This window comes from Triticum dicoccoides, chromosome 1A (assembly GCF_002162155.2).
Source record: "Triticum dicoccoides isolate Atlit2015 ecotype Zavitan chromosome 1A, WEW_v2.0, whole genome shotgun sequence".
Lineage (NCBI taxonomy): Eukaryota > Viridiplantae > Streptophyta > Magnoliopsida > Poales > Poaceae > Triticum > Triticum dicoccoides.
In genome coordinates, this window is record NC_041380.1 from 439,999,491 (window position 1) to 440,024,888 (window position 25,398).

Consider the following 25,398-nt stretch of genomic DNA (forward strand, 5'->3'; position numbering starts at 1 on the left):
TACATCCCCGTCTCACCAAGAAGCTGTTCTCGAGGAGAACGTGACTGTGACCGACCCTCCAGCTCATCAAGTGGAGGTTGAGAATCTTGAGGCTGCCACCACCAAAACAAATGAAGCCACTGACGCTGTCATGGCTGAAGCAAATGTGGAGCCTTCACCAACCCAAGCACCAAAAGTCAGCGAAGCCAATGATGCTACTGCTTCTGTTCCTGCGCCTGCTGCTGGTCCTTAGTTTGACTATCATGTTGAGCACAGGCCTCAGGTACAGAAGCCAATTCCAAGGTTGCCCAGGTTTCCAGGTCGTGCATCAGCACCTGGATCCTTCAATGTCAATGGCTTCAAAGCAGACAACACTTTCTTCAATAGCTCCAAGAACCCCTACTCAAGGGAAAGAATATCTTCTGATTGGTTCTGGAGCTATCCGCAGCGAAGCTATTACTCCTGCATTCTATACAATCAAGGTCGCATCTTCCCACATAAGCGTCTTGACACCGAAGCAATAGCTGGTCTGCCCTGTCTGGAAGAAGCTCTGGATTGCTTCAAAGAGGTTGGATTATTGCTGTTTGTCACCGACCAAGAGCACTGGAATGAAGAGTTGCTGCTCCAATTGTATGCCACACTTCACATCCGCGGGTACAACAGAGATCCGAAAACTTGGGTCCTAGAGTGGATGACAGGAAATGTTCATCACGAAACCAAAGCCTTTGATATCATTGAGCTCACTGGTCTGCCCACTCCTGTCGATCTCTATGAACCTGGCTATCAGCTTCATAGTGAAGCTATGGAGAACATTTTTCAGAAGGCTGAACCGAACATGAGTCAGATGCTAAGTATGATGAAGCCATTGCCACAAGATGCTGCATATCCTAAGGAGTTCTTTGTTGAAGACCTTGAGTATCTGCCAAGGACTATCTATCACATCATAAGGCGAACTCTCTGGCCCATCAAAGGGCATTCTCCACATGCCAAGCTGGAAGGTGCGATGAAGACTTTGGTCTTCTATGTTATTCATGGCAAATGCTTCAATGCACAAGACTTCTTCATCCGCCAACTTGCTGCGTCCGGCTCTGATCTTTTTGGCTTGAAGTTCTATGCTCCATGGAGAATGCGGCTGATTAAACTCCACTCCGCTATCTCATAGCAGCCATCTGCTCGCAATCATCGGATCTTTCTGCCTGATGTGGATATGTCCATTGAAGCCATTTATCCTAAGCCTGCCAAGGAGCCTCTTAGTCTTCAGAATGCGGAGCATCAAAGTTTCTCTCAGAACATTGAAGGAGTTGAAGCAGTCACTTGTGTTTATCCTCTGGTTGGAACTACACGTGCACCTCATCGTGCCCTTACTTAAGCCACCGAAAGCACTATTGCCCAACGACCCAAGAAGCGATCTCGTGTTCTCAATGACCGAGAGCTTCTGGTGGCTCTTCATCAGAAACAGGATAGGCATCATGACTGGCTGAAGCGCCAAATGCAAAGCCTCTTGGTGGATGTCAACCGCATTCACAATCTTGCCACCAAGAATGCCTTTGTTGCCCATGAAACCTCTCGACGCACATGGAAAGAGATGACGCTTATGTGCTCTGAAGATGATCTTCAAGAGGATGGCTTCTCTGAATGCTTCAAGTTTGACTCCACACCTCCTTGAAGGGTAGTGCTACGATGAACTCCATCTCTTGAAGACTCTGAGTTCTCTTCCTCTGCGGCAACTGTGAATGCCAGAGTGATCAAGGACGAAGACGATGCTACTTCACCGCCCCCTCCTTCAGCACGCTTCGACACTGCTCCAAGTTCTTCTGCACCGCTGAACACCACCGACGACCCTGCTCCTTCACCTGCTCCTCATGGGAACGAGTAGATGCTCTATGTCTTCAAACCTTTTTGGTCCTTACTAACAAAAGGGGGAGAAGCATATGAGTTTGATAGTCTTCAAGCAGGTCCATATGGGCGGTTGCTTTATATTTTGCCTAGTGTTTACAAATCTTGTTTTGATACATTTGGTTCTTTGAGTTGTAACACCTAAACTCGATGGTCGTCTGCTACTTATTTGCTACTTTATGATGCGATGATAAATTCCGCATGTGCGATGATAAATTCCGCACTTCGATCATTTTGCAGACGTCCATTTTCCATTATGCATGTCATTATCTTCACATACCTTCACATGCATAATGAATTGTCATCATAAGTTGAAGAGGATCTCCACGAGTACAACCTGCCATGTGCATTTGCATTCCAAAAGCAAATTACTTATATGCACATCTTCAGGGGGAGCCCTTGCAACTTATGAAGACATTTCCTTATCCTTTACAATTTCACATATTAAATTCCCCGTTGAAAACTTAAACTAGTTTGTCACCAATCACCAAAAATGGGGAGATTGTAAGTGCATCTAGTGCCACCCCTAGTTGGTTTTGGAGTATTGACGGCAAACCTAGTTGAGGGACTAATGTGTTTGTGAGAATTGCAGGATAACACAGGTAGAAGTCCCTCATTGATTCGGTTTTCCTACCAGAGATGACCCCTAAAAATGTATGAAGACATTGATGTCAAAGGTGGTATGTGAAGATATTCACATTGAAAACTATGACAAGAGAAGACATCGCATGAAGCCTATGGAGCTCGAAGACTCAGATCTTTCGTAGTTCTTTTTCTTCTTTATTGAGTCATAGGAACCACCGTACTGTTAAGTGGGGTCCAAGAGAACCAGTCAGAATGACTGAAGTGATGCTTAACCAAAACCTATGTCTTCGAGTGAAGACTATGAGAGTGAATCTTGTCCAGAGTCGGACAAGTCAGCTTTGCTTGTAGCCCAAGTAAAGTTGTCGTGTGTGTTTGAAATCTGACCGTTGGAACACGTGTCAGTTCTTTAGTGACCCAGGGTCATTTCGGACAAATCAGGTCGGGTTGCCTAGTGGCTATAAATAGCCCACCCCCTACAACCATAAATGGTTGGCTGCTTAGAGTTAGAGTACGGCTTTTGTCGTTTGAGAGCAACCCACCTCGAAGCCTTTGAGAGAGAATTCCTTGCGAGGATAAAGCCCTAACCACCCAGAGCCAAAGAATGTTAGGCATCACTTAAGTCTTCCTGTCTGTGTGATCTGAAGACTTATTACACTTGAGGACTGTGAATCCTCCAGCCAATTAGGCATAGCGTTCTGAGCATCCAAGAGTCATTGTGGATCGCCGGTGAACGAAGTCTGTGAAGGTTTGGGAGTCTACCTTGAAGACTTACCAGAGTGATTGGGCGAGGTCTGTGTGACCTTAGCTCAAGGGGAATACGGTGAGGACTGGGTGTCCTGAGCTGCGTGTTCAGGACTGGGTGTCCGGGACTGTGTGTCCTCAGATTTAAATACCTAGCCGCCCTAACCAGACGTACAGTTGTCACAGCAACTGGAACTGGTCTAACAAATCATTGTCTTCAACGAGTCACTGGTTTCATCCTTCCCTTCCCTTTACTTACTGTTGGTCCTTGTGAAGTCATTGTATGATTGCACTATCTTTTGTCTTCACTGAGTGACTGCGTGTTCTGTTTGGCTTCATAATATCTTCCTACCTGATCCTTACTACCTAGCTGCTATTAGTCATTGTGCTTTCACTTCATTCAATACTTGACTATGGTTTTCCTAGTGTAGTCTACCTTCCGCTGCATGGTAATAGGTTTATTCCTATCGTTTGTCTTCGAAACTTCTAAGTTTTGAAGACTTTCATAAAAATCGCCTATTCACCCCCCTCTAGTCGACGCACTTTCAACATTATATATATTTATATAGTTACTATTATCGTATATTTTATAGAGACTTATATATACACTATAAAAACATCCCATGTGTTATTAACTTATAAAAGTAAATGTTTAACAGAAGTTCACAAGGAAAATCCTGGTTTTTTTTGACTCGCAGGTTGGAAAATCCTGGTGATTGCATACAAAAGCTTGCGAAGATTTTAAGGACCAATGTAATAATAACGTGCTCATTTTTATTTTGAGCAATGACTCGCTAATTTGTCAATTTTATATATAAAAAATGTGTCACAATGCTTTATTTTTTGATATTAATTGCTCCTTCTAACCTAACATTATATTGTATATAGAACGAGCCCAGCTAATTCGTGTATTTCAAGAAAGTACAAATGGGCTAGGATTTTTTAGAAAATATTAAATGGGCCGCATTGACGTGAAATTATTTGTTCAGCTAGCCCTGCAAATGGACTGTACATTCTAGAAAACATGGGGTAAATATATGCATATTTTTGCAGGCTGACATGTGGGCCAATAGGTCGAAGCCTACGCAGGGCGTTGTCAACTTGCTCAACAAATGATTATAACATCCACATCCATTGGATTTATATCCAACGGGCGGCATGCACCTTCAATCTCTCGTCTTCTTCCTCCAGCGTCACCGGGACCGCCTGGTCCGGCCTCCTACGGCTAGCGGCTCTGCTTAGCACGCATCACTGCGAAGCGCTACCCCATCACCGGCCAGGCTATCCCTCCACACCTCCACACCTCCTGTTATTCTCCACCGACTGCAGCCCCACGCCACACCAGAACCACTTATAACCCTTGTACTCCTCTCAATCTGCAACTCCACTGTCGCGTCTTCCCATCTCCGTGTTGTTCCCGGTCGCGGCCTCGCTGTCGTCCACCACCTCGCTACACTCGGCGCAGTGTGGCCAACAAACAAGAGTCATCGAAAGAGGACTGTACATGGAGAGCCTGATGGCTGGGACCCACGAGGTCCATGGTTGCACGCAAGGAAAGTTCCTCCTTATTAAGATGGAAAAAAATGTTTCCTTCCCCCGACACCTGGGACCCACCGGCTGTATCTTCGCACGGAAGGAAGTGTCTCCTTGTTATGCAAAAAAACTATTCCTCCCGTTGATAGCTGAGACCCGTCAAATTTGGTGGCTGACTTGTGGGCCTACTAACTGGACGTGTACGCAGGGCTTTGTCAACTTAATCAACAAATGATTCTAGCAGCTGGACCGTTGGATGTTAATCCAACAGTCGTGCTCCTTCTTCAACCTCTGTTCTTACTCCTGTTTCCCGTGGGCGGCAGTCATCCCACGCACCTAAACCAGTCAAATTTCCCACTCCTCTCCATCTGTGACTCCACCGCCGCGTCTTCCCCATCTCTAGGTTGTTCCAGTATGGGGCCTCACCGTCGTCCATCGGCCTTGGTGCACTCGGCATGGTGTGGTCAACGTAGTCAACAAACGAGAGTCATGGGAAGATGACTGTATGTGAGAGGCTGACAGTGGGGACGCACCATGCCCATGGACGCATGCATGCAACTCCTTTTTACCCTGAAAAATAATGTTTTCTCCCCCTGGTTGCTGGGACCCACCCCCTACATCTTCGCACGCAGGGAAGTGCATCCATATTACGGGCAAAAGAAATGATTTGCCCCCCTGATCGCTGGGACCCACCAGCTACATCTTCGCACGCAAGGAAGTGCCTGACAGTCAAGACCCACCCAATCAAAGCGTATGTAGCGTTGTCATTCTAGTTGCGAATGTGTACGTACATACTGGTCGATCGGTCTGTCTGCAAGCTGCAACGATGAACCGTGGACGTGTAGGAAGGGCACGTGTGGTAGTAGAGGCGTGCACATGTCGTAGTAGAGGCGCGCACATAGCATGTACACGTACATACAGCGGCCAGGGTGCAAGAAAGTAAATACGGCCACGTACGTACATACGAGCGGGGTCACAAACACCTACTTGCGCATACATACGGCCAGGGCTCGTGTACATGGTTGTGGCTGGGTCGGAACGGAGAAACTATGTCGTCATTGTGTTAATGGGGAGGTGTAAGTGCATCTAGTGCCCCTTAGTGATTTTGGTGTATTGAAGACTTATAGGTTAAGGGACTAATGTGTTTATGAGTGTACACAGGTCTCTAAGTCTATGAGGAGTTTGATATTTACAGAGAAAGTCGACCCCTAAAAATGAAGTTGTTCGACTGAAGACTTTGGATTTCTGAAGACTTTCTGAAGACTTTGAAAGTGAAGAAATTGGTGCAATCCTGAAGACTCGGTATTCGTTCGAGGAACATGAAGCATGAAGACTTTTGTTTTCATAGTTTCATTTTGTCTTTCTTGAGTCATAGGAAACACCATACTGTTAAAGGGGGTCGAGGAAATACTAAGGAAAAATTTCCATGTGATGCTCAACTCAAATCCTACACCTATCAATCCCTTCGAGTGAAGCCATTGGAAATCTCATACAGCTCAGTCAATTTCCTTAGTGACAGAGACGAAGTTCTTCTGGTCTCTGAGGAATTTTTTTTGACTGAGGAGTTAGGAATTCGCCAGTGCGGATTGCCTACACAGTGAGGAACATGATAGCCCTGAGGATTTTGCTACCCAAAATTCCGACCATTGTTGTGCTATGCACCAGCTGTCCCAAAATATCTACCCACCTAACGGTCATATCATTGAAGGGCATTTATGTTTTGTCATGTCGGGCTGCTCCCTAGGCTATAAATAGCCGCCCCCTACAACCACTAGCTGGTTAGCTGCTCCGAGAGAAACTGACACTTGTCATTTGAGAGCATCCCATCCTCTGAGGACTTTGAGTGAAAATCATCAAGTGAGGAAAACCAAAACCCAACGTGATTGAGCAGCACTGAAGAGATTGATCCTGCGTGGATCCGACGCTTGTTACCTTTGAAGACTGTGCATCTTCCAGACGGTTAGGCGTCATGGTCTAGAGCATCCAAGAAGAAATTGTGGATCCCCGAGTGACCAAGTGTGTGAAGGTTTGGAAGTCACCTGAAGACTTACCACGAGTGATTGGGCGAGGTCTGTGTGACCTTAGCTCAAGGGGAATACGGTGAGGACTAAGTGTTCTGGACTACGTGTTTAGAACTAGGTGTCCGGGACTGTGTGTCCTTAGGTTTAAATACCTAGCCGCCCTAACCAGACGTACAACTGTCACAGTAGTTGGAACTGGTCTACCAAATCATTGTCTTCACCAAGCTACCTTGTTCTATTTCCTCAACCCTTCCATTTCCTCATTTATGTGTTGAGTGCTTGTTCATATCTGTTTGAAGACTTTGACTAAAGACTTGCTATATTTCCTCAGTTCAATTTCTTCAGTCTGTTTGTCTTATCATGTGTTATCTTGTGTTTATGCTTTCTGTACTCTGTACTTGTTTTCATTTCATCATGGAGACCATGCTCATGCACTGCTATGTTTACTTCTGAGTACTTATTCCGCTGCAAGTAGTTCTTCACTCAGGAATTTCCTCACCCACAAATTCCTCATTGAAGAATTCATAAAAATCGCATATTCACCCCCCTCTAGTCGACATATACAAGGACTATTACACTCATGATGAGGCCACTCATGGAAAGGAAAGCAAGAATGAGCGCAAAGTGCGCATTCAAAGAATAGAGAGGAGATGGGCAAGAGAGTGGAGGGAGTACATGTATGTTACTCCCAAGTACATGAAGAAATTCGCTCTCAATCCTCCATGCCCAAGACCTCCGTTGGCACCTGGCCAAGAAGCAGATCCCACCAGCCTCAAGTGCAGTGAGGATTATCCTAATGAATGGGCCAAGCGCCAGGCCAAGTTGGCCAGACAAGCAAGAGAAGCAGTGAGGAAATTCAATGAAGACTCTGCTGCTGCCACTGCTGAGGCATTTGCAAGCAAGCCAAAGAAGGACGTGCCAAAGAAGCCTGCTCACAAGGCAAGTGCTTCACCAGCAATGCCCTCACGGCCAAGTTCTTCAGCAATGCCCTCACGGCCAGATTCTTCAAAGCCCTCACGGCCAACTCCTCAAGCTGCTCCCACTTCAAAATCCTTAGCTCCTCCGCCAAAGTCCTCAGCTACTCTGACCAAATCCTCAGCACCTGCGCATCTCGCCTCATGCCAAAGGACGACGGGCATCTCTATTGCCTTAGGAGCATCTGCTAGTTCCTCAGCACCACTACATTCTTCAAATGGTCCCACTCTGTTGAAGACCAAGGCAATTGCTGGACGAGGCTCTCGACCAAGTCCTCAAAAGAAGCAGGTCGCTTTTCAAGTGCCGTCAAATGAAGACGAAGCTGATGATGATGATGAACTTGCAGAAATCATCAGAGACAGGCAGGTCAAGGCCGCTAGAGCCAAGGGCACAAGTGTGCCTCTACTTTTGGATCCAAAGTTGATCCTTGAGTACATTGACCTATGGCACAAGGACCCAAATACTCCTATGCCTGATTTCAGGCTAACTCCTGGCCAAAGTCATATGTTGACTCACTTCATACAAGAAGAAAAATAGAAGTTTGAGAAGGCCAGGCAGATCAAGAAAGCGCAGTACAAAAAGGAGCTCTATGACAACTGAAGAACTCGTCAATATACAGTCTGAGATCAAGAAACTCAGTGATGAATTTGACGCATACCATCCTGATTGGCTGGGAGCCAAGGTTTGTTTTGTGAGACTCGCTGACAACTTCACTTCAAATGTTGCAGCCCCAATGCAACAAGAAATTCCTCAGGCTGAAGCATCTGCTCAGCCAACCGAAGAAAATGCCAGCACCGCTGATGACAATCAGGCTGCTGAAGAAAATGCTGATTCCAGGGCTGATGACTACATTCCAGCCATTGAAGAAATTGCCAGGGCAACCACTAGTGTTGTTCCTGAACAAAGTGAAGACATCAGGGCAAATGCATCAGTTGAGCCTAAAGAAATTCAACCAAATTCCTCTGCTCCTCCCGCGCCTACACCAACTGCGATCCTTCCATCTGCATCAGATGTGAAGAAGACCAAGGCTGCAGAGCATGCAGCTGTGAAGAAAAGGAAGGCATCAACTTCATTAGATTCTTCAGCCCTGAAGAAGATGAAGCCATTAACCAGCTCATTTGCCAACCCAATTGATGTTGTTCCTATCTCAACCATGCCATCAAAGGACCTTGTTCCTTTTTATGAAGAATATGTAATTCCAAGTGAATCTGATGAAGAGAATCCCTCTGCTGCTTCGTCAGAGCAGTTGGATGAAGAAATTGAAGTGGATGCAATCCCTTCAACACCAATTATCTCATCGCCCATGCCTCAGTTCACTGCTGAAGAGGCCGGCGTTGAAGAAATGGATGAAGACGATGATGTGGACGTTGGAAGCACTACTCCAGTGATGAAAAATGACTTTTGGGAAAGTCAGTGCCCCAACTCTCCTCTGTTCACACCTCTCCAACAAATTCCTAAGTCCCCAATAACTACTGAAGTCCAAATGGGATCTGAAGAACCTCGTGAAACTCCGTCCATCCATGAAGAAATTCTAGCTACTAGTGTTGATGAACATGTAAATGAAGAATTGAAGTCCCAGGCTGCCACTGAAGAAGTACCTGAAATTCCTTAGTCTGTGGAACCTGAGATTGAGGTCCCTGAGGTTGTGATGCAATTGACTGACACTCCTCGCCCCAAGCCAAAGGATCCCTTCTCAAAGAAACAAAAATTCAAGGCTGTTCACTTCTTTGGCGAGCATGTATTCTTCATTCACTACAATCCTTATGACTCTGCTCGTCTTAGGAGGAAGCGCTTCTGGACTGCCAGCCAGGCCAATTTCTATTCTTTGCTGCTTTTCAACAAGGACAAAATCTTCTACCATGAGCATATTTCTCATGTTGACATGGAATCATTGCCTTGTTTCACTCCTGTGCTCAGTGTGCTTCATGACGCAGGCCTCCTCAACTTTTGCTCTGACATTGTTGATTGGAATGAAGAGCTTATTCTTTAGTTCTACGCTACACTGCATATCACAGGTGATCCTGAAGATATCAACTCCTGGGTCTTGGACTGTATGACCGATAATACTCATTATAAGGCACCGACCTCTAAATTTCTTCACACCCTGCCCATCAGTCCACCCAATGAAGGAGCTCGCTGCCTGTACCAAGAACCTGAACTCACTGCTCATTACATGCAAGTGTTAATGAAGCCTCTGAAGCCCGGTCAAGCCCCAAGGACCAAATTCCTCGTAAAGGACTTACTATATATGCCCAGAACAGTCTATCACATTTTGACGAGGACAATGAGTCCCATCAAAGGCCATGACTCATCTGATGAACAAATAGTTGGCATCATGAAGAATTTGCTATTCAACATCATTCATAGCATTCCTATCAATTATTATGATTTCTTCATGAGGACTCTGGCAAATGTTGCACTCTCTCTGTTTGAGTTGAAGCCTTATGCTCCTTGGATTATGAGATTCCTCATAACAAGGTCTTCACTCAACTACAAGGCTGATTTTCAGAATCGCCTCAGCTATCTGCCCCCGATTGAAGTCCTCAAGCAGACTTTTACTTCAACTAATGAAAAGGGCAAGACACCTCTTGTCATTGATGAAGGCATTCGTCCATTGGATGGTCAGTTTCACAAAGCTGCATCTTACTCTACCAATGATGACTCTGCCACTCATGATTCTGCTGCCAATGCACCCAAGTCTACTCCTCAAGCCACAGCTCCACGTGTGATGACTGACCGTGAGTTGCTTCATAGTCTTCACCAGAAGGTGGATCAAAACCATAAATGGTTTAAATGTCAATTTGGTTCTCTTCTTCACAACATGACTACTACACATAATGCAGTGAAGAAAACCATTACTACCTCCATGAAGTTTTCGGTCGCACCTGGGCTATCTTATCACGTCTATATGGTGAAGAAGATCAGAAGAAAATGAGTCTCAAGGAAGATTTTGACTGGTCTGCACCTCCTCTGAAGAAATTCAAGAAGGTCAAGGTTCCTTCCTTGGTGGCCAGTTCATATTCTTATCCCGCGACACTGACGAGTATGAAGACTTGGACGACACTGCGGCAGGCCCTACAACGACAAACGACCCCAACAACGCTGGCGCTCCTCCATCAACTTGATATTCTTCAGGGGCGTTAGTCCTCATTTTCAACCCTTTTGGTCATTCAGTGACAAAGGGGGAGAAATTTGAGTTAGTCTTCAAGGGGGTCTACTTATATGGGCATTTTTTTACAACTCTCGTTCTTCTGTGACTTTATTCGATCGAATTGCAAACTTAAACTCTATGGTGGTCTGATACTTTTGCTGAGTTTTTCTGCATGCTTATTCCTCATTAATGTTAATGCACGCATGCTTAATTACATCAGTCACCATATTTCATCATGCATTTTAAATTCTTCATATTATATGTCAATGCGTGTATGAATTACAAGATATAGGGGGCGATCTCCATGATTCTACTCTTCAAGTGTGCATTGCTTCAAAAGCAAATTCCTCACTATGCACATCTTCAGGGGGATTTCTTCTATATCTTGCAATCAAATTCCTCAATTCCAGTATTTACACTTCATATGTTTATCCCCATTGAAAACTTAACCTATATTGTCATCAATCACCAAAAAGGGGCAGATTGTAAGTGCATCTAGTGCCCCTTAGTGATTTTGGTGTATTGAAGACTTATAGTTAAGGGACTAATGTGTTTATGAGTTTACACAGGTCTATAAGTCTATGAGGAGTTTGATATTTACAGAGAAAGTCGACCCCTAAAAATGAAGTTGTTCGACTGAAGACTTTGGATTTCTGAAGACTTTCTAAAGACTTTGAAATTGAAGAAATTGGTGCAATCCTGAGGACTTGGTATTCATTCGAGGAACATGAAGCATGAAGACATTTGTTTTCGTAGTTTCATTTTCTCTTTCTTGAGTCATAGGAAACACTGTACTGTTAAAGGGGGTTAAGGAAACACTAAGGAAAAATTTCCATGTGATGCTCAACTCAAATCCTACACCTACCAATCCCTTCGAGTGAAGCCATTAGAAATCTCATATAGCTCAGTCAATTTCTTCACTGACAGAGACGAAGTTCTTTTGGTCTCTGAGGAATTTGTTTTGACCGAGGAGTTAGGAATTCGCTAGTGCGGATTGCCTACACAGTGAGGAACATGATAGCCGTGAGGATTTTGCTACCCAAAATTCCGACCATTGTTGTGCTATGCGCCAGCTGTCCCAAAATATCTACCCACCTAATGGTCATATCATTGAAGGGCATTTATGTCTTATCATGTTGGGCTACTCCCTAGGCTATAAATAGCCTCCCCCTACAACCACTAGCTGGTTGGCTGCTCCAAGAGAAACTGACACTTGTTATTTAAGAGCATCCCATCCTCTAAGGACTTTGAGTGAAAATCATCAAGCGAGGAAAACCCAAACCCAAACACCTACAGACCCAAAGTGATTGAGCATCACTGAAGAGATTGATCCTACGTGGATCCGACGCTTGTTACCTTTGAAGACTGCATCTTCCAGACGGTTAGGCATCATGGTCTAGAGCATCCAAGAGGAAATTGTGGATCGCCGAGTGACCAAGTCTGTGACGGTTTGGAAGTCACCTGAAGACTTACCACGAGTGATTGGGCGAGGTCTGTGTGACCTTAGCTCAAGGGGAATACGGCGAGGACTGAGTGTTCTGGACTGCGTGTTCAGAACTGGGTGTCCGGGACTGTGTGTCCTCAGGTTTAAATACCTAGCCGCCCAAACCAGACGTACAACTGTCATAGTTGTTGGAACTGGTCTACCAAATCATTGTCTTCGTCAAGCTATCTGGTTCCATTTCCTCAACCCTTCCATTTCCTCATTTATGTGTTGAGTGCTTGTTCATATCTGTTTGAAGACTTTGACTGAAGACTTCCTATATTTCCTCAGTTCAATCTCTTCAGTATGTTTGTCTTATCCTGTGTTTACACTTTCTGTACTCTGTACTTGTTTTCGTTTCATCATGGAGACCATGCTCATGCACTGCTATGTTTACTTCTGAGTACTTATTCCGCTGCAGGTAGTTCTTCACTCAGGAATTTCCTCACCCACAAATTCCTCAGTGAAGAATTCATAAAAATCACCTATTCACCTCCCCCTCTAGTCGATATAACGCACTTTCAGGAGGCAACATAATGCGTCGTGTTCATTGGGAGGCAACGAAATGTGTGTTGTTCATCGGGAGCCAACCGGCTTGGACGGAACAACCGATGGAAATGAGGCCTGGCATACCGCAGAATGGAGAAACGGCCTTGTGTTCGACCGGCCACGGTGGAAACGGGACCCTGTTCATCGGGAGGGGTCTGGCGTACCGCAAAACATAGGAAACGGACCTTCTACGGTCGACACTGGGTCCTATTGATCGGGAGGGGTGTGACATACCACGAAATGGAGGAAACAGACTTGTGTTGGAGCGCTACGGTTGAAACGGGGGTCCTGTTCATCAGGAGGGGTGTGGTGTACCGTAAAATGGGACTCCACGTGATATTGTTCATCTCCACCGTCGACGTCCTCCAGCCTCCATGGGCTACTGTTCATCCACCGTCGACCTCCTCCAGCCTCCACCAGCGACTGTTCATCCACGGTCTCCTGTTCATCTAGCCTCCACCGCGCGCTCCTCCGCCGGCTACTGTTCAACCAACCCTCTCCACGGGGTCCTGTTCAACCACCCCTCCATTGGCTACTATTCATCCAGCCCTCCACCGGCTACTGTTCAACCATCCCTCCATCGTCTACTGTTTAACCAGCCCTCCATGGGATCCTATTCATACATCCCTCCATGGGGTCCTGTTCATCCATCGGCTCGATCGATCGGGGTCCTGTTCATCCAGCGGCAATGGCCTCTACTACCATGGGGTCCTGTTCATCTAACTCCCCACCAGGAACTGTTCATCTGAACCCCCTAACAATGCTCACTGTTCATCAAGAGGCAGCATCGATCGGCTTCAGTTAGTAGCAGTAGCAAAGGAATCACTCGGGTTCAGTTAACAGCAAGGGATCGATCAATCACTCAGGTTCAGTAACGCGTAGCCTGTAGTGCAATCGCTCGGGTTCAGTTAGAGCGCAACGCCTCGATCGGGTCAGTTAGAGTGCAACGCCTCACACACACGCGCATATGTACGAGAGAAATGCGCATGTCTCGGCCCCCGACCACCCACCGTAACCAGGAACTCTCGCGATATTTTCCTCGCCCTCGCGTCTACCACGGTTTTCTCCGTCATGGACGGCCCAAAGAATGTCATGCAGCTATGTCTCCGGCCCGCCCAGGACGAAAAGCCCATTTTCTGTCATGATTTTTTGTCATAGAAGTAGGAGCCCACCACATCTATGATGATACCGGGTTTTGTCACAATTATTGTCATAGAAGCGTCATAAGCATGACAAAAAATTTGCATTCGGCCCAAAATGTCATGGATGTGTCTTTTTTTTGTAGTGTCCCCATGTGCAATTGATCTCATCAACCATGCACACAGCCGATCTCATCAACGACAACAGATCTCATCTATCGCCTCCACATATCTAATATGCATACGATCCAAATTCAAATCCTATTGCGGAGGCTCTGATACAACTGTTGGGCTCTACAGTAGGGTGCATCGACTGCAAATTAAAAAAATTCTACACACAGAACAACCAAGAACAAGCTACGGGAGATGGATCACAGATCGTTACCACTAGACGCGCAGTGCCATGTAGCGGAAGAAGAGTTGGGGCAGCGTGTCTCCTCCTCGTCCGATCTCCCTCAAACAGCCAGTCGTCGGTTCCCACATATAGGTTCGCCAGAGTGGCGCAAGTGCACCGCATCTAACGGTATCCGTGCGTGTAAGAGGAACACCATGCGGCAGACTGCTAGGTCCGATCACACAGTCGGCGGTCGAGTGGAGGTGGCTATTCGCAACACATGCAAACCCTGGTGACAGCGCCTAAGTGATCAATCGCATGAGTGTGCCACACCCCCACTTTATATAGGCGTCTGTCACGGGCTCAACACTTGGGCCTCGCACGGACCCTAAAGCCCAAAATTTGTTCGGCCTCGATCCGAGTCCGAGTAGGATCGCATCTGACTCGTGGAGTCGGACCGGGCCTCACAGGTTCCTTCCCTTAAGCGTGTGACCCTTTAGGTTCTTGTTCACTTGGTCGCGAGTCATATCACATCCGACTCAGCTGGTCGGTAGCGGCCTCTAGTAAAGTGTGCCGACTCCAAGTGTCCGATGAAGCTGGTTAGGCGAACCGTACATCACACATATGTTCCCTTTGCCACACGATATATATTGTCGGGCTCAAGGCGAGTCTGTCATCCTTGTGCTAGCCCGACCTATTTCTCGTTCTAGTGATGTCAACCACAAACCGGATTATCTCATAATCCTAATCGCATGGCCACACTTATCTTGGTCGACTCACACAAGGGGCCCAGAGTATATCTCTCCTGATCGGAGGAGCAAATCCCATCTTGCTCGACCATGTCTCGCAGCATGGGTCTGGACAAGCCCGTAACCTACCTTTGTAACTACCCAGTCACGGAGTAGCGTTTGGTTGGCCCAAAGCAAGTCTGTTACCATCCCGAGTACATGCGCCAGCTCATGTCTTAGGACATAAAACATATGCTGTACTAGAAACTCATAGATGACATATCATTGCGTCTCATAGTTGGGACTGTCCGACTCGGACCTTATCTCAACTCGGATCTGACTACGTTGAATCCGACCAGATCCTTCTGAGTCCATATTATCCAGTTAGCATCCAATGCTCCATGGCTAGTGAGACCAAGCCATTGACCGTGTCATATGCTAGTCTAGTTGGCTACGCGTCCACACAGCCCTTTCGACTAGGGACCTTTTAGGACGTTCATCATACAATGCATGGTCCCACAAACAAGTCATGTACTTGCTGATACACATCATTGATAATGTCCAAGGACTATCTTTATTCATAAACACATAGGAAACATCATCATACACGATTGCCTCTAGGGCACATCTCCAACAGTCTCCCACTTGCACTAGAGTCAATCAAATAGACATCGAATGCCCATAGCTCTAACGTGCCCCTCATGCTTGGATTGTGGAAGCACCTTAGTCAGTGGATCTGCAACATTTGCATCTGTGTGAATTTTGCATAACTCAACATCACCATTCTTTACGATCTTTTGTATCATGTGATATTTCCAATCTATGTGTCTAGTCTTCTGGTGATCCCTCGGCTCCTTGGCTTGTGTGATGGCACCAGAATTATCACAATAGAGGTCCAACGGTTTTACTGAGGCTGGTAAAATACCAAGATCATCCAGAAAGTTTCGGATCCAAACACCTTCCTTTGCAGCTTCACAAGACGCAATGTATTCGGCTTCTGTGGTAGAATCGGCCACCGTATCTTGCTTGGAACTCATCCAGCTCACTGCTCCTCCGTTCATGACATACACGAGTCCGGACTGTGATCGACAATCATCTCTGTCGGTTTGGAAACTAGCATCGGCATAACCCCTTACGACGAGCTTTTCCTCACCTCCATAAACTAGGAACATCTCTTTAGTCCTTTTCACACAAGAACATTGAGGGAAACAATGAAGAAACTTCACATCCATATGATGGATACTTGATTAAGAAATCTGAGTCCTTGAAGAAAAAGGGTGGGAGGGCGGGAAAACAAAGGCAACTTGGGGACGGATGAAACAGACAATCCTCAGTTGATGACAACGACACCCGTATGGAATGATCTTGAAGAGAAGTGCACCAATTGAAAAGGATTGACATGAAAATCTCGATGATCAAGAAGGATTAGTATTCACATAGTAATATGAGAACACCATTTAGGGAAGGTATGGATCAACACTTGACATCGAAGCAACTCGAATACCACAAATAAAACAAAACAAAGGATTGGCTTGCAGAATAAGCTGGAACAAACATATGATAGAGATTTCGTTCGAAGTTTTTCTTGTGGGGCCCGCACGGGCTCGATCGTACATCACCATCATGTACAAGGTAGTGCACATGACATATGAAGCGTCCACGAGTTAGCATATCCAAGGACTCTTTAAGACACAATGGGACCACTCTAAAACCAAACGTGGACAGGCGGACCACTAGACGTCGAACCCCAATCCCATATCATGCATCTATCGGAAAGATATCCTAGGTAACTACTTGAATTCCCACCTATGAACTCCCGAAACTTTTTGGTTATGCAATCTGGTGTTGGGGATACATGGAGGCACAAATATCTCACACAACTAACAAATCCTACACTCGAACTGTATCCATCCGTCAACACATAACCAAGAAAACCTCAGAAATCATGTACCTCAGACCTTCAAAAACATCCAATATACTAGATGTGGCAATACATTTGATCACTCTCCCAGGTACTGGGTGTCGTCAAATTACTCTCACCACAAAGAGTATAGAAGCATTTTCGATGTCGGCGGCCTCTGGTATTCCGGAACTGAAATAAGCACTGTGACAAAAACACCTTGGAGCTCAACTCCCCGGGACACTGCCACAACCCCTAAATGTCAGGAGGCACCAAGACAGAATCACCGTCACAATGATATTGCAATGATCCAACAATACCCGCATGATCCTAAAAAAATTTGAGTGAAAAAGGATAGAAGAGTGGAAAAACACCTACGTCAGAAGTCCTCACCAGAGCGACGAAGGGGCTGAGGAGTAAAAAGAATTCCTACTCTCCGATATAACTAAGACTCAAAACAGTTTTCTTCTAGACTAAACAATGACAGCAGTTTGATCAATCAAGGGGGATCCTAAGGTCGGTAAGGCTCTGATACCAACTTGTAGCGCCCAAGATGTGATTCCATCCCAATCACGTGATGAATTCATGATCGGGGCACAATCGCATTTTGAGCGCATAGCAAGGTGGATATCATTACAACAAACGATGTATGAATAGACGAGAATACAAGGTAAAGGCTTACAATCGCCACAAGCTACAACATGAATACAACAATACATCAATACATAGCAATCATCATACAAAAGAGCAGGATCCGACTATGGATGAAATCAAATGAAAAATAAGGACGACATCCACCCTACAAATCCCAGGCTCCCCGACCCGGAACCTATCCCTTGATCGAAGAAGGAGAACTCCAAACAAGCAAGCATCGCACTCGCGTCAGACCATCACATTACCTGTACCTGCAACTGTTGTTGTAGTAATCTATGAGCCACGAGGACTCAGCAATCCCATTACCATGGGTATCAAGACTAGCAAAGCTTAATGGGTATGGAATGGATACGTGGTGGGGTTGCAGCAAGCGACTAAGCATTGTATGGTGGCTAATTTGTGAATACAAGAATAAGATGAGAAACTACACAAATGGTCGAGAACTAGTAATGATCAAGAAGTGATCCCGAACTACTTACGGTCAAACATAACCCAACCATGTTCTCTTCTCAATCGCACCCGAAAAGAGACTGTCACGGTTACACACGCGGTTGGTGTATTTTAATTCGGATCTGGTGTCAAGTTCTTTACAAGCGGATATTAAAAACTCCCATATGCCACATAACCGCGGGCACGACTCTCAAAAGTTCAAACCCTGTAGGGGTGTCCCAACTTAGCCCATGACAAGCTCATGATCCGCGGTGACAATCCTCCTTCGTGGGACCCTCCAATCAGACTCGGAATCCCGATGCACAAGACAATTCGACAATGGTAAAACTAGTCCAGCAAGACCTCCCGGCGTGCCGACACCCTGATAGTAGCTGCGCATATCTCATCTCAGGCCACGTCCGGATGGGTTAGCCAACAGGTATATACCAATTACCTCGGGTTTCCCCAAGGCAGCCCCGTAGTCTACCCGGTTTGGACCAACACTCGTGAGGAGCATTGGCCCGGGGGTTGATTAAGAGTCCTCGGGTGCTAGCCGGTCCCTGTGCAAGTTTTTAGTTTTTATTAGGAAAATGGTAAAACCAATGTTGGGCCTTGCTGGAAGAGTTTTATTCAAAGCGGACTGTCAAGAGGGGCCCATAAACCCTCATTGTGTTAGGGACGCAAAATCAAGGAACATAACACCGGTATGACGGAAACTAAGGCGGAAAGAGTGGAACAAAACACCAGGCAAAAGGTCGGGCCTTCCACCCTTTACCAAGTACATAGATGCATTAATTAAATAAGAGATATTGTGATATCCCATGATATCCATGATATCCATGTCCCAACATGGAACAACCTGCAACTGCGCCTGCAACTAGCAACGCTTTAAGAGGGGCTGAGCAAAGCGTTAACATAGCCAAACAACGGTTTGCTAGGATGCTGGAAAAGGTTAGAGGCTGTCATGGCACTTTGGGAGGCTTGATAAACAAGTGGTAGGTAGCGCGACATAGTGATAGCATCGAGACAACTAGCAAAGCAAAGATAGTAATGGTATCCAAGGTGATGGTCATCTTGCCTGAAACCCCTCTAGGAAGAAGACCGAATCCATGAAGTAGACGAACCAACATAGTCGAACAGATCCTCACAATGCAACGTAACTGAAACTATCAAGGAGAAGCGCAAACGTAAAGAAGCTAACGACATGGTAAACAATCAAGCATAAACATGACATGATGCACAATCAAGTATGATGGATGTCCGGTTTAAAGAGTCATGGCATGGCAAAGTGCAACAAACAATACTACAAATTAAGTGGAGCTCAATATGCAATGAGTTGCATATTGACGAAACCCCACAACAATTATTTAGTTCTCTCCGTTCAATCTACTCAACAAAATTAAATGTTGGTTAACATGGCAAGAGGGTAAACACACATGGACTACCTATCTAGGCAAGTTTAAATGAGGCCGGAAACAACAAACAACAATTCCGGAAAATCCACATGTGCATATTTCAAAGTTGGTACTGTTCTGCCCTATACACAATTTTATAGTTGTTAAACATGCAAAGTAATGCCACCATGTTAAACTATGCATTTTTCTACCCCATTTACATATGAATATTATTAAATTCGGAGCTACGGTTATTTAGTTATGAAATAAACCATTTTAGCATGGCATTCAAGCAAATTTAATCAAACAACATTTTAAACACTTTAAAGATAGATGAAAGTGGCATATTATGAAACTAGATAAAATTCTAAGCATTTTACATGTTGAAGTCATTTTAATCTGATGCACGGTTTATGAGATATTAAATGCATGATGTCAGGGTGTTGTTGATGCTGCTCACCCCCGGCACCTCCTGCTCCTACGTCGACTACGGGGGAAATGGTGACGGTGGCGCCTGCTCCGACCGCTTCCCCAGCAGCATCCACGTCCTCGTGTGCCTCCGCTCCCCCAGTAGCGTTGGAGGCCGCGAGAGGCGGAGCCTTCGAGGTGGATGGGTGAGCCGAAGGACCGGGTTTTTTCTTGGGTGCCATGGTCGACAACGTCGTGGAAGATGAAGATGGTGATGAAGTCGATGCGCTGCCCATGCCTTCAGGTTTGCGCAAGCGAGCCCCCTATATAGCTCGCCAAAGATGTTGCGGGAAACCATGGCCACCTATGGGACCATCATGCCCCTTGCTGGTTCGGCAGGGGAGTGACGCATTGCACAAAGAGCAGACGAGCATGGGGCAGCACGACAGAGATCACACAGGCAATTTTACCCAGGTTCGGGCCGCCGCAAGGCGTAAGACCCTACTCCTGCTTTGGTGGATTTATGATGGAAAGGTGGTGGTGGAGCGTAGTACACTTGCCCTGCAGGGGTTACCTCAAGGCAGCAGCGACTACACGCATACGGGGGTGTGAGTTATCCAACCTTCTAACCCTTTCTATGGTTGCCATGGGCCTCCTTTTATAGATCAAGGGGTTACCACAGTGGCAAAGTAGTCATTACACACTGATAAGATAGCAAACAGTGCTATCATACCTAACTCTGCGGGCTGATAGGGTGCATTAAATGCACCTTTCGATGTCACATCGTTGGTTGCCCGGTAAGGATTGTTGGGCTATCTTGCCAGCTCTGTGCCTGCTTGCTCGACATGTCGTAGGATGGGTGTCGTCCGTGGGTTTCTCGTGTAGAAAATGGCCGCCATGTGGCGAATGGCTGCCACTTAATCACTTTGCGGCTTCACACCGCACTGATCGTGGTAGAGTGGTTAGTGAGGTGGTTTCGCCTTCGTGAACCCCGGCAGGCCCTATCGGGGCGGTTTGGTTGTCTGTTTCTGGGGGTTGCCTCGCCCCTTGCCGGGCTCTTCTCTGGTTTGATCTTGGTCCCGTTGATCTGCATGTTGGTCCTTTGAATCCTTGGGGTTCTTGCACTCCGATCTGGGCTGGTGCTTCAACCTTGTTTCCGTGCATATGCATAGTCTCGGCAACAGACCTAGGGTTTTTTGCACCGATAGAGGAAGAATGCCGGCAGCTGGAATTCTGGACCGGAAAGGAGCAAATCAGAGATGCTGATACGTCTCCAACATATCTATATTTTTTTATTGTTCCATGCTGTTACATTATCATTCTTCGATGTTTTACAATTATTTTTATATTCATTTTTTATCATTTTTTGGTACTAACCTATTGACATAGTGCCTAGTGCTAGTTGATGTTTTATGCTTGTTTTTTACATCGAGGGAAATCAATATCAAACGGAGTCCAAATGCAACGAAACTTTTTGTGGAATTTTTATTGACCAGAAGACACCCAATGGGCTGGAGAAGCACCTGGGGGGTGCCCTGAGGGGGGCACAACCCACCAGGGTGCGCTTGGGCCCCCAGGCGCGCCCAAGTGGGTTGTGCCCACCACGGTGGCCTCCCGCACCACCTCTTTGCTATATAAATACCCCAATATTTTAGAAACCCTAGGGGAGTCAACAAAAATCAATTCCAGCCACCACAAGTTCTTGAACCATAGGATCCAATATAGACACCATCAGGGATGGGTTCATCATGTCCATTGGTGCCTCTCCGATGATGCGTGAAATAGTTCATTGTAGACCTACGGGTTCGTAGTTAGTACCTATATGGCTTCCTCTCTGTCTTTTGACTCTCAATACAATGGTCTCTTGGAGATCCATATGATGTAACACTTTTTGCGGTGTGTTTGTTGGGATCTGATGAACTTTGAGTTTATGATTAGATCTATCTTTTTATCCATGAAAGTTATTTGAGTCTTCTTTGATCTCTTATATGCATGATTGCTTATAGCCTCGTATTTCTTATCTGATATTTGGGTTTTACTTGGTCAACTTGATCTATTTATCTAGCAGTGGGAAGAGGTGCTTTGTGATGGGTTCGATCTTACAGTGCTTGATCCGAGTGACAGAAGGGGAATCGACACGTATGTATCGTTGCTTTTAAGCATAACAAGATGGGTTCTATTTCTACATAAATAGATCTTGTCTACATCATGTCATCATTCTTATTGCATTACTTTGTTTCTCTATGAACATAATACACTAGATGCATGCTAGATAGCGGTCGATGTGTGCAGTAATTGTAGTAGATGCAGGTAGGATTCGGTCTACTAGTCTTGGAAGTGGTGTCTATATAATGATCATTGCCTGGATATCGTCATGATTATTTGAAGTTCTATCAATTGCCCAACAATAAGTCGTTTACCCACCGTTTGCTATTTTTCTCAAGAGAAGCCACTAGCGAAATCTATGGCCCCCAGGTCTCTTCTTTATTATATTTGCCTTCGACGGTCTATTTTTATTTGCTTTTATTTTTAGATCTATTAAACCAAAAATACAAAAATACCTTGCTGCAATTTTTATTTATTTATTTTATCTCGCGTTCCCACGAGATCTATTTAACCAATCCACTACAATTTTATCTATCTTTTTACCCATGAGGGATTGACAACCCTTCTCTTACGTCGGGTTGCGAGTATTTGTTCTTTGTGTGCAGGAGTTGTTTACGAGGTGTTGCATGGTTCTCCTACTGGTTCGATAACCTTGGTCTTATCACTGAGGGAAATAGCTACCGTTGTCGTGTTGCATCATCCCTTCCTCTTTGGGGAAATACTGACGTAGTTCAAGCAAACATCAAAAGGAATTTCTAGCGCCATTGCCGGGGAGACATCATCAAAATCTACCAGGTTCCTAATCACAAATCTCATCTCCTTGCAATTTACATTATTTGTCATTTGCCTCTCGTTTTTCTCTCCCCCACTTCACAAAAAATTGCCGTTTTATTCGCCCTCTTTTTCATTCGCTGTTTTCTTGCCAGATCTATTTTTGAGTGCAATCTTATTGCGCAGTCACAATGACTCAAGAGAACACCAAGTTGTGTGATTTCTCCAATACCAACAACAATGATTTTATTAGCATGCCGATTGCTCCTCCCGCCACTAGTGTAGAGTCTTGTGATATTAATACCGCTTTACTGAATATTGTTATGAAAGATCAATTTTTCTATACTCCTAATGAAGATGTCGCATCCCATCTTAACACATTCGCAGAATTATGTGATATGCAAAAGAAAAAAGATGTGGACAATGATGTTGTGAAGTTTAAATTATTTCTGTTTTCTTTGCGAGATCGTGCAAAATTTTGGTTTTCTTCTTTGCCTCGCAATAGTATTGATTCTTGGGATAAGTGCAAGGATGCTTTTATTACTAAGTATTTTCCGGCCGCGAAAATCATTTCCCTTTGAACCCAGATCATGAATTTCAAGCAACTTGAACATGAGCATGTTGCACAATCTCGGGGAAGGACAAAATTGATGCTAAGGAATTGCCCAACTCATGGGTTAAACCTTTGGATGATCATACAAAAAAATTATGCGGGGTTGAATTTTGTATCTCGTAATGTTTTAGATTCTGCCGCGGGTGGTACTTTTATGGAAATTACTTTGGGTGAAGCAACCAAATTGCTTGATAATATTATGGCAAATTATTCACAATGGCTCCTACTAGTAAAAAGGTTAATTCGGTTGAAGAAATTTCTTCTTTCAGTGGAAAAGTTTATGCTCTTATGAAATTGGTTGCTAATAAAAGTGCTCCTATTAATTTTAATGATGTGCCTTTTTCTACTTTGTTTGAGAAAAAAAGTGATGCCATAGATGTGAATTTTATCTCGTGAAACAATTTCAATAATAATGCTTATAGAGGTAATTTTAATCCTAGGCCTTTTCTTAGTAATTACTCTAATAATTATGGTAATTCCTATGGTAATCCTTCTTATAATAATAGGAATACCTCTGACCTTGAGAATAATATTAAAGAATTTATCAATACTCAAAAAGTTTTCAATTCTAAAAGCGAAGAAAAGTTGAATAAGATTGATGATTTGTCTAGAAGTGTTGATAGAATTTCTCATGATGTAGAAAATCTCAAGATGAAGATTTTTGTGCCTAAGGTTGAGGAATCAATTAAGGCTCTTTATGTTTCTATGGATGAATGTAAGAAAATATCTGCTATGCTTAGAGCTAGAAGAGAATTTTTAGAAAAAGCATTTTCTAGTGATTGCTTTCATAAAAGTGATGATGATCTTAAAATGATTGGTGTTTATTCTATTGATTATTTGTTTAATAAAATTAATATTGATAATAAAGGGACTGAAGAAGAGTCAACTTTAGCTAGAAGGCATCCCGATAATTCGGAGGCTGAAAATCCTGTTGAGAAAATTGATAAAAGTGGGTTTGAAGAGGTCAAAACTTTAACTAGTGATGTGCCCACTCTTTTGGATTACAAAGACTTTAATTATGAACAAAATAAAGCTTTTACTAAACATATTGTGATGTTATGATAAAAGCTTTGGAAGAAAAGTTGGAATTAGAAGTTTCAATTCCTAGAAAGTTACATGATGGATGGGAACCTACTATCAAAGTCAAGATTAAAAATTATGAGTGTTTTGCCTTGTGTGACTTGGGTGCTAGTGATGATGCCCCGCACATTGTTGCGGGAATATTTTCAATATTTCAATGAGGTTTTTGGTTATACGAAACATCAATATTCAAAATAATAGTTTTTGAAAGTATATAATAATTAAATGTAAATAGCATAATAGAATGGAATTTTACATGCATACATGGTTGCATGTTAAGTGGATTTTTATATGCATAGGTGCATGTTGAGGTGGGCCTTTTCCTATGCATGTTGAATGATGATGTGGCATGCTTGCATGTTGAGAGAAATATGTTAGTGGGGGCTAACTATTTAGATATAGAAGATTCCGAAATCTCTATGTGATGTGCTTGGTCTTACCGATATTGAAGAGTGTTCTTTAAATTTGGACTTGGTGGATTCTACTATTAAAAATCCCATGGGAAGAATTAATGATGTTCTTATTCTTGCAAATAGGAATTATATGCCCATAGATTTTATTGTTCTTGATATTGATTGTAATCCGTCTTGTCCAATTATTCTTGGTAGACCGTGTTTACGTACTATTGGTGTCGTGATTGATATGAAAGAAAGCAATGTTAAATTTCAATTTCCACTAAGGAAGGGTATGGAACACTTCCCTAGAACAAGAACAGGCCACCATATGAATCAATCATGAGGGCATCATATGGATCTAGAAACCAGGATGACAACACTTAGATCCTTGCTTTATGCCTAGCTAGGGGCGTAAAACGGTTGCACTTGTTGGGAGGCAACCCAATGAATAAAATTTATTTTTTATATTTTGCTTTCTGTTCTTGAGTGATTGCATAATTATTCTACTGTTATGATTGTGTCTTTTTTGTTTTA